We start from the raw sequence: 9,162 nt of genomic DNA, 5'->3' as shown, positions 1-9,162 counted from the left end.
CGAGAGTTGTGAAGGGACGGCGCCCCTAGTGGCGGCTGAGCTGGTACCGGGGAGCCTCAGCCCCTCCGGCGGGTAGACCGGGAAGAAATGCTTTCTCCGGGTAGACCGGACGTCCCAGACTCTCCGACGAGTAGACCGGGAGGCCTTGCTTTCGGGGAGGTAGACCGGGAAGCCCCAGATTCTCCGGCGAGTAGACCGCGGCAACCGGCGGGTAGACCGGGAAGACTTGCTTTCTCCGGGTAGACCAGACGTCCCAGCCTCTCCGGCGAGTAGCCCGGGAAAACCGGCGCGGAAGGGCGGGTAGACCGGGAGGCCTTGCTTTGGGAGAGGTAGACCGGGAAGCCCCAGACTCTCCGGCGAGTAGACCGGGGCAACCGGCGGGTAGACCGGGAAGACTTGCTTTCTCCGGGTAGACCGGACGCCCCAGCCTCTCCGGCGAGTAGACCGGGGCAACCGACGCGGAAGGGCGGGTAGACCGGGAGGCTTTGCATTCGGGGAAGTAGACCGGGAAGCCCCAGCCTCTCCGGCGGGTAGACCGGGGCAACCGGCGCCCTTGCGAGTCGACCGGGAAGACTTGCTTTCTCTCAGGTAGACCGGGACGTCCCAGGCTCTCCGGCGAGTAGACCGGGAGGCCTTGCTTTCGGGGAGGTAGACCGGGAAGCCCCAGACTCTCCGGCGAGTAGACCGGGGCAACCGGCGGGTAGACCGGGAAGACTTGCTTTCTCCGGGTAGACCGGACGTCCCAGCCTCTCCGGCGGGTAGACCGGGGCAACCGGCGCCCTTGCGAGTCGACCGGGAAGACTTGCTTTCTCTCAGGTAGACCGGGAAGCCCCAGACTCTCCGGCGAGTAGACCGGGGCAACCGGCGGGTAGACCGGGAAGACTTGCTTTCTCCGGGTAGACCGGACGCCCCAGCCTCTCCGGCGAGTAGACCGGGACAACCGACGCGGAAGGGCGGGTAGACCGGGAGGCTTTGCTTTCGGGGAAGTAGACCGGGAAGCCCCAGCCTCTCCGGCGGGTAGACCGGGGCAAGCGGCGCCCTTGCGAGTCGACCGGGAAGACTTGCTTTCTCTCAGGTAGACCGGGACGTCCCAGGCTCTCCGGCGAGTAGACCGGGGCAACCGGCGGGTAGACCGGGAAGACTTGCTTTCTCCGGGTAGACCGGACGCCCCAGCCTCTCCGGCGAGTAGACCGGGACAACCGACGCGGAAGGGCGGGTAGACCGGGAGGCTTTGCTTTCGGGGAAGTAGACCGGGAAGCCCCAGCCTCTCCGGCGGGTAGACCGGGGCAAGCGGCGCCCTTGCGAGTCGACCGGGAAGACTTGCTTTCTCTCAGGTAGACCGGGACGTCCCAGGCTCTCCGGCGAGTAGACCGGGGCAATCGGCGGGTAGACCGGGAAGACTTGCTTTCTCCGGGTAGACCGGACGCCCCAGCCTCTCCGGCGAGTAGACCGGGGCAACCGACGTGGAAGGGCGGGTAGACCGGGAGGCTTTGCTTTCGGGGAAGTAGACCGGGAAGCCCCAGCCTCTCCGGCGGGTAGACCGGGGCAACCGGCGCCCTTGCGAGTCGACCGGGAAGACTTGCTTTCTCTCAGGTAGACCGGGACGTCCCAGGCTCTCCGGCGAGTAGACCGGGAGGCCTTGCTTTCGGAGAGGTAGACCGGGAAGCCCCAGACTCTCCGGCGAGTAGACCGGGGCAACCGGCGGGTAGACCGGGAAGACTTGCTTTCTCCGGGTAGACCGGACGCCCCAGCCTCTCCGGCGAGTAGACCGGGGCAACCGACGCGGAAGGGCGGGTAGACCGGGAGGCTTTGCTTTCGGGGAAGTAGACCGGGAAGCCCCAGCCTCTCCGGCGGGTAGACCGGGGCAAGCGGCGCCCTTGCGAGTCGACCGGGAAGACTTGCTTTCTCTCAGGTAGACCGGGACGTCCCAGGCTCTCCGGCGAGTAGACCGGGAGGCCTTGCTTTCTCTCAGGTAGACCGGGAAGCCCCAGACTCTCCGGCGAGTAGACCGGGGCAACCGGCGGGCAGACCGGGAAGACTTGCTTTCTCCGGGTAGACCGGACGCCCCAGCCTCTCCGGCGAGTAGACCGGGACAACCGACGCGGAAGGGCGGGTAGACCGGGAGGCTTTGCATTCGGGGAAGTAGACCGGGAAGCCCCAGCCTCTCCGGCGGGTAGACCGGGGCAACCGGCGCCCTTGCGAGTCGACCGGGTAGACTTGCTTTCTCTCAGGTAGACCGGGACGTCCCAGGCTCTCCGGCGAGTAGACCGGGAGGCCTTGCTTTCTCTCAGGTAGACCGGGAAGCCCCAGACTCTCCGGCGAGTAGACCGGGGCAACCGGCGGGTAGACCGGGAAGACTTGCTTTCTCCGGGTAGACCGGACGCCCCAGCCTCTCCGGCGAGTAGACCGGGGCAACCGACGCGGAAGGGCGGGTAGACCGGGAGGCTTTGCATTCGGGGAAGTAGACCGGGAAGCCCCAGCCTCTCCGGCGGGTAGACCGGGGCAACCGGCGCCCTTGCGAGTCGACCGGGAAGACTTGCTTTCTCTCAGGTAGACCGGGACGTCCCAGGCTCTCCGGCGAGTAGACCGGGAGGCCTTGCTTTCGGGGAGGTAGACCGGGAAGCCCCAGACTCTCCGGCGAGTAGACCGGGGCAACCGGCGGGTAGACCGGGAAGACTTGCTTTCTCCGGGTAGACCGGACGTCCCAGCCTCTCCGGCGGGTAGACCGGGGCAACCGGCGCCCTTGCGAGTCGACCGGGAAGACTTGCTTTCTCTCAGGTAGACCGGGAAGCCCCAGACTCTCCGGCGAGTAGACCGGGGCAACCGGCGGGTAGACCGGGAAGACTTGCTTTCTCCGGGTAGACCGGACGCCCCAGCCTCTCCGGCGAGTAGACCGGGACAACCGACGCGGAAGGGCGGGTAGACCGGGAGGCTTTGCTTTCGGGGAAGTAGACCGGGAAGCCCCAGCCTCTCCGGCGGGTAGACCGGGGCAAGCGGCGCCCTTGCGAGTCGACCGGGAAGACTTGCTTTCTCTCAGGTAGACCGGGACGTCCCAGGCTCTCCGGCGAGTAGACCGGGGCAACCGGCGGGTAGACCGGGAAGACTTGCTTTCTCCGGGTAGACCGGACGCCCCAGCCTCTCCGGCGAGTAGACCGGGACAACCGACGCGGAAGGGCGGGTAGACCGGGAGGCTTTGCTTTCGGGGAAGTAGACCGGGAAGCCCCAGCCTCTCCGGCGGGTAGACCGGGGCAAGCGGCGCCCTTGCGAGTCGACCGGGAAGACTTGCTTTCTCTCAGGTAGACCGGGACGTCCCAGGCTCTCCGGCGAGTAGACCGGGGCAATCGGCGGGTAGACCGGGAAGACTTGCTTTCTCCGGGTAGACCGGACGCCCCAGCCTCTCCGGCGAGTAGACCGGGGCAACCGACGTGGAAGGGCGGGTAGACCGGGAGGCTTTGCTTTCGGGGAAGTAGACCGGGAAGCCCCAGCCTCTCCGGCGGGTAGACCGGGGCAAGCGGCGCCCTTGCGAGTCGACCGGGAAGACTTGCTTTCTCTCAGGTAGACCGGGACGTCCCAGGCTCTCCGGCGAGTAGACCGGGAGGCCTTGCTTTCGGAGAGGTAGACCGGGAAGCCCCAGACTCTCCGGCGAGTAGACCGGGGCAACCGGCGGGTAGACCGGGAAGACTTGCTTTCTCCGGGTAGACCGGACGCCCCAGCCTCTCCGGCGAGTAGACCGGGGCAACCGACGCGGAAGGGCGGGTAGACCGGGAGGCTTTGCTTTCGGGGAAGTAGACCGGGAAGCCCCAGCCTCTCCGGCGGGTAGACCGGGGCAAGCGGCGCCCTTGCGAGTCGACCGGGAAGACTTGCTTTCTCTCAGGTAGACCGGGACGTCCCAGGCTCTCCGGCGAGTAGACCGGGAGGCCTTGCTTTCTCTCAGGTAGACCGGGAAGCCCCAGACTCTCCGGCGAGTAGACCGGGGCAACCGGCGGGCAGACCGGGAAGACTTGCTTTCTCCGGGTAGACCGGACGCCCCAGCCTCTCCGGCGAGTAGACCGGGACAACCGACGCGGAAGGGCGGGTAGACCGGGAGGCTTTGCATTCGGGGAAGTAGACCGGGAAGCCCCAGCCTCTCCGGCGGGTAGACCGGGGCAACCGGCGCCCTTGCGAGTCGACCGGGTAGACTTGCTTTCTCTCAGGTAGACCGGGACGTCCCAGGCTCTCCGGCGAGTAGACCGGGAGGCCTTGCTTTCTCTCAGGTAGACCGGGAAGCCCCAGACTCTCCGGCGAGTAGACCGGGGCAACCGGCGGGTAGACCGGGAAGACTTGCTTTCTCCGGGTAGACCGGACGCCCCAGCCTCTCCGGCGAGTAGACCGGGGCAACCGACGCGGAAGGGCGGGTAGACCGGGAGGCTTTGCATTCGGGGAAGTAGACCGGGAAGCCCCAGCCTCTCCGGCGGGTAGACCGGGGCAACCGGCGCCCTTGCGAGTCGACCGGGAAGACTTGCTTTCTCTCAGGTAGACCGGGACGTCCCAGGCTCTCCGGCGAGTAGACCGGGAGGCCTTGCTTTCGGGGAGGTAGACCGGGAAGCCCCAGACTCTCCGGCGAGTAGACCGGGGCAACCGGCGGGTAGACCGGGAAGACTTGCTTTCTCCGGGTAGACCGGACGTCCCAGCCTCTCCGGCGGGTAGACCGGGGCAACCGGCGCCCTTGCGAGTCGACCGGGAAGACTTGCTTTCTCTCAGGTAGACCGGGAAGCCCCAGACTCTCCGGCGAGTAGACCGGGGCAACCGGCGGGTAGACCGGGAAGACTTGCTTTCTCCGGGTAGACCGGACGCCCCAGCCTCTCCGGCGAGTAGACCGGGACAACCGACGCGGAAGGGCGGGTAGACCGGGAGGCTTTGCTTTCGGGGAAGTAGACCGGGAAGCCCCAGCCTCTCCGGCGGGTAGACCGGGGCAACCGGCGCCCTTGCGAGTCGACCGGGAAGACTTGCTTTCTCTCAGGTAGACCGGGACGTCCCAGGCTCTCCGGCGAGTAGACCGGGGCAACCGGCGGGTAGACCGGGAAGACTTGCTTTCTCCGGGTAGACCAGACGTCCCAGCCTCTCCGACGAGTAGACCGGAGCAACCGACGCGGAAGGGCGAGTAGACCGGGAGGCCTTGCTTTCGGGGAGGTAGACCGGGAAGCCCCAGCCTCTCCGGCGAGTAGACCGGGGCAACCGGCGGGTAGACCGGGAAGACTTGCTTTCTCCGGGTAGACCGGACGTCCCAGCCTCTCCGGCGGGTAGACCGGGGCAACCGGCGCCCTTGCGAGTCGACCGGGAAGACTTGCTTTCTCTCAGGTAGACCGGGAAGCCCCAGACTCTCCGGCGAGTAGACCGGGGCAACCGGCGGGTAGACCGGGAAGACTTGCTTTCTCCGGGTAGACCGGACGCCCCAGCCTCTCCGGCGAGTAGACCGGGACAACCGACGCGGAAGGGCGGGTAGACCGGGAGGCTTTGCTTTCGGGGAAGTAGACCGGGAAGCCCCAGCCTCTCCGGCGGGTAGACCGGGGCAAGCGGCGCCCTTGCGAGTCGACCGGGAAGACTTGCTTTCTCTCAGGTAGACCGGGACGTCCCAGGCTCTCCGGCGAGTAGACCGGGGCAACCGGCGGGTAGACCGGGAAGACTTGCTTTCTCCGGGTAGACCGGACGCCCCAGCCTCTCCGGCGAGTAGACCGGGACAACCGACGCGGAAGGGCGGGTAGACCGGGAGGCTTTGCTTTCGGGGAAGTAGACCGGGAAGCCCCAGCCTCTCCGGCGGGTAGACCGGGGCAAGCGGCGCCCTTGCGAGTCGACCGGGAAGACTTGCTTTCTCTCAGGTAGACCGGGACGTCCCAGGCTCTCCGGCGAGTAGACCGGGGCAATCGGCGGGTAGACCGGGAAGACTTGCTTTCTCCGGGTAGACCGGACGCCCCAGCCTCTCCGGCGAGTAGACCGGGGCAACCGACGTGGAAGGGCGGGTAGACCGGGAGGCTTTGCTTTCGGGGAAGTAGACCGGGAAGCCCCAGCCTCTCCGGCGGGTAGACCGGGGCAAGCGGCGCCCTTGCGAGTCGACCGGGAAGACTTGCTTTCTCTCAGGTAGACCGGGACGTCCCAGGCTCTCCGGCGAGTAGACCGGGAGGCCTTGCTTTCGGAGAGGTAGACCGGGAAGCCCCAGACTCTCCGGCGAGTAGACCGGGGCAACCGGCGGGTAGACCGGGAAGACTTGCTTTCTCCGGGTAGACCGGACGCCCCAGCCTCTCCGGCGAGTAGACCGGGGCAACCGACGCGGAAGGGCGGGTAGACCGGGAGGCTTTGCTTTCGGGGAAGTAGACCGGGAAGCCCCAGCCTCTCCGGCGGGTAGACCGGGGCAAGCGGCGCCCTTGCGAGTCGACCGGGAAGACTTGCTTTCTCTCAGGTAGACCGGGACGTCCCAGGCTCTCCGGCGAGTAGACCGGGAGGCCTTGCTTTCTCTCAGGTAGACCGGGAAGCCCCAGACTCTCCGGCGAGTAGACCGGGGCAACCGGCGGGCAGACCGGGAAGACTTGCTTTCTCCGGGTAGACCGGACGCCCCAGCCTCTCCGGCGAGTAGACCGGGACAACCGACGCGGAAGGGCGGGTAGACCGGGAGGCTTTGCATTCGGGGAAGTAGACCGGGAAGCCCCAGCCTCTCCGGCGGGTAGACCGGGGCAACCGGCGCCCTTGCGAGTCGACCGGGTAGACTTGCTTTCTCTCAGGTAGACCGGGACGTCCCAGGCTCTCCGGCGAGTAGACCGGGAGGCCTTGCTTTCTCTCAGGTAGACCGGGAAGCCCCAGACTCTCCGGCGAGTAGACCGGGGCAACCGGCGGGTAGACCGGGAAGACTTGCTTTCTCCGGGTAGACCGGACGCCCCAGCCTCTCCGGCGAGTAGACCGGGGCAACCGACGCGGAAGGGCGGGTAGACCGGGAGGCTTTGCATTCGGGGAAGTAGACCGGGAAGCCCCAGCCTCTCCGGCGGGTAGACCGGGGCAACCGGCGCCCTTGCGAGTCGACCGGGAAGACTTGCTTTCTCTCAGGTAGACCGGGACGTCCCAGGCTCTCCGGCGAGTAGACCGGGAGGCCTTGCTTTCGGGGAGGTAGACCGGGAAGCCCCAGACTCTCCGGCGAGTAGACCGGGGCAACCGGCGGGTAGACCGGGAAGACTTGCTTTCTCCGGGTAGACCGGACGTCCCAGCCTCTCCGGCGGGTAGACCGGGGCAACCGGCGCCCTTGCGAGTCGACCGGGAAGACTTGCTTTCTCTCAGGTAGACCGGGAAGCCCCAGACTCTCCGGCGAGTAGACCGGGGCAACCGGCGGGTAGACCGGGAAGACTTGCTTTCTCCGGGTAGACCGGACGCCCCAGCCTCTCCGGCGAGTAGACCGGGACAACCGACGCGGAAGGGCGGGTAGACCGGGAGGCTTTGCTTTCGGGGAAGTAGACCGGGAAGCCCCAGCCTCTCCGGCGGGTAGACCGGGGCAACCGGCGCCCTTGCGAGTCGACCGGGAAGACTTGCTTTCTCTCAGGTAGACCGGGACGTCCCAGGCTCTCCGGCGAGTAGACCGGGGCAACCGGCGGGTAGACCGGGAAGACTTGCTTTCTCCGGGTAGACCAGACGTCCCAGCCTCTCCGACGAGTAGACCGGAGCAACCGACGCGGAAGGGCGAGTAGACCGGGAGGCCTTGCTTTCGGGGAGGTAGACCGGGAAGCCCCAGCCTCTCCGGCGGGTAGACCGGGGCAAGCGGCGCCCTTGCGAGTCGACCGGAAAGACTTGCTTTCTCTCAGGTAGACCGGGACGTCCCAGGCTCTCCGGCGAGTAGACCGGGAGGCCTTGCTTTCGGGGAGGTAGACCGGGAAGCCCCAGACTCTCCGGCGAGTAGACCGCGGCAACCGGCGGGTAGACCGGGAAGACTTGCTTTCTCCGGGTAGACCAGACGTCCCAGCCTCTCCGGCGAGTAGCCCGGGAAAACCGGCGCGGAAGGGCGGGTAGACCGGGAGGCCTTGCTTTCGGAGAGGTAGACCGGGAAGCCCCAGACTCTCCGGCGAGTAGACCGGGGCAACCGGCGGGTAGACCGGGAAGACTTGCTTTCTCCGGGTAGACCGGACGCCCCAGCCTCTCCGGCGAGTAGACCGGGGCAACCGACGTGGAAGGGCGGGTAGACCGGGAGGCTTTGCTTTCGGGGAAGTAGACCGGGAAGCCCCAGCCTCTCCGGCGGGTAGACCGGGGCAAGCGGCGCCCTTGCGAGTCGACCGGGAAGACTTGCTTTCTCTCAGGTAGACCGGGACGTCCCAGGCTCTCCGGCGAGTAGACCGGGAGGCCTTGCTTTCTCTCAGGTAGACCGGGAAGCCCCAGACTCTCCGGCGAGTAGACCGGGGCAACCGGCGGGTAGACCGGGAAGACTTGCTTTCTCCGGGTAGACCGGACGCCCCAGCCTCTCCGGCGAGTAGACCGGGGCAACCGACGCGGAAGGGCGGGTAGACCGGGAGGCTTTGCTTTCGGGGAAGTAGACCGGGAAGCCCCAGCCTCTCCGGCGGGTAGACCGGGGCAAGCGGCGCCCTTGCGAGTCGACCGGGAAGACTTGCTTTCTCTCAGGTAGACCGGGACGTCCCAGGCTCTCCGGCGAGTAGACCGGGAGGCCTTGCTTTCTCTCAGGTAGACCGGGAAGCCCCAGACTCTCCGGCGAGTAGACCGGGGCAACCGGCGGGCAGACCGGGAAGACTTGCTTTCTCCGGGTAGACCGGACGCCCCAGCCTCTCCGGCGAGTAGACCGGGACAACCGACGCGGAAGGGCGGGTAGACCGGGAGGCTTTGCATTCGGGGAAGTAGACCGGGAAGCCCCAGCCTCTCCGACGAGTAGACCGGGGAAACCGGCGCGGAAGGGCGGGTAGACCGGGCGGCTTTGCTTTCGGGGAAGTAGACCGGGAAGCCCCAGACTCTCCGGCGAGCAGACCGGAGTGGAACCAAGGGCCCGTCGACCGGGCAACGCTGCCAGCTTCCGCCTGGTAGACCGGGAGGCCGTGCTTTCGGGGAGGTAGACCGGGAAGCCCCAGGCTCTCCGGCGAGTAGACCGGGGCAACCGGCGGGTAGACCGGGAAGACTTGCTTTCTCCGGGTAGACCGGAAGCGCCAG

Source organism: Zootoca vivipara, chromosome 16 (assembly GCF_965207765.1).
Source record: "Zootoca vivipara chromosome 16, rZooViv2.hap1.1, whole genome shotgun sequence".
NCBI classification, from domain to species: domain Eukaryota; kingdom Metazoa; phylum Chordata; class Lepidosauria; order Squamata; family Lacertidae; genus Zootoca; species Zootoca vivipara.
The sequence above is the reverse complement of the archived record's forward strand: the minus strand, read 5'-3'. Positions refer to the sequence as shown.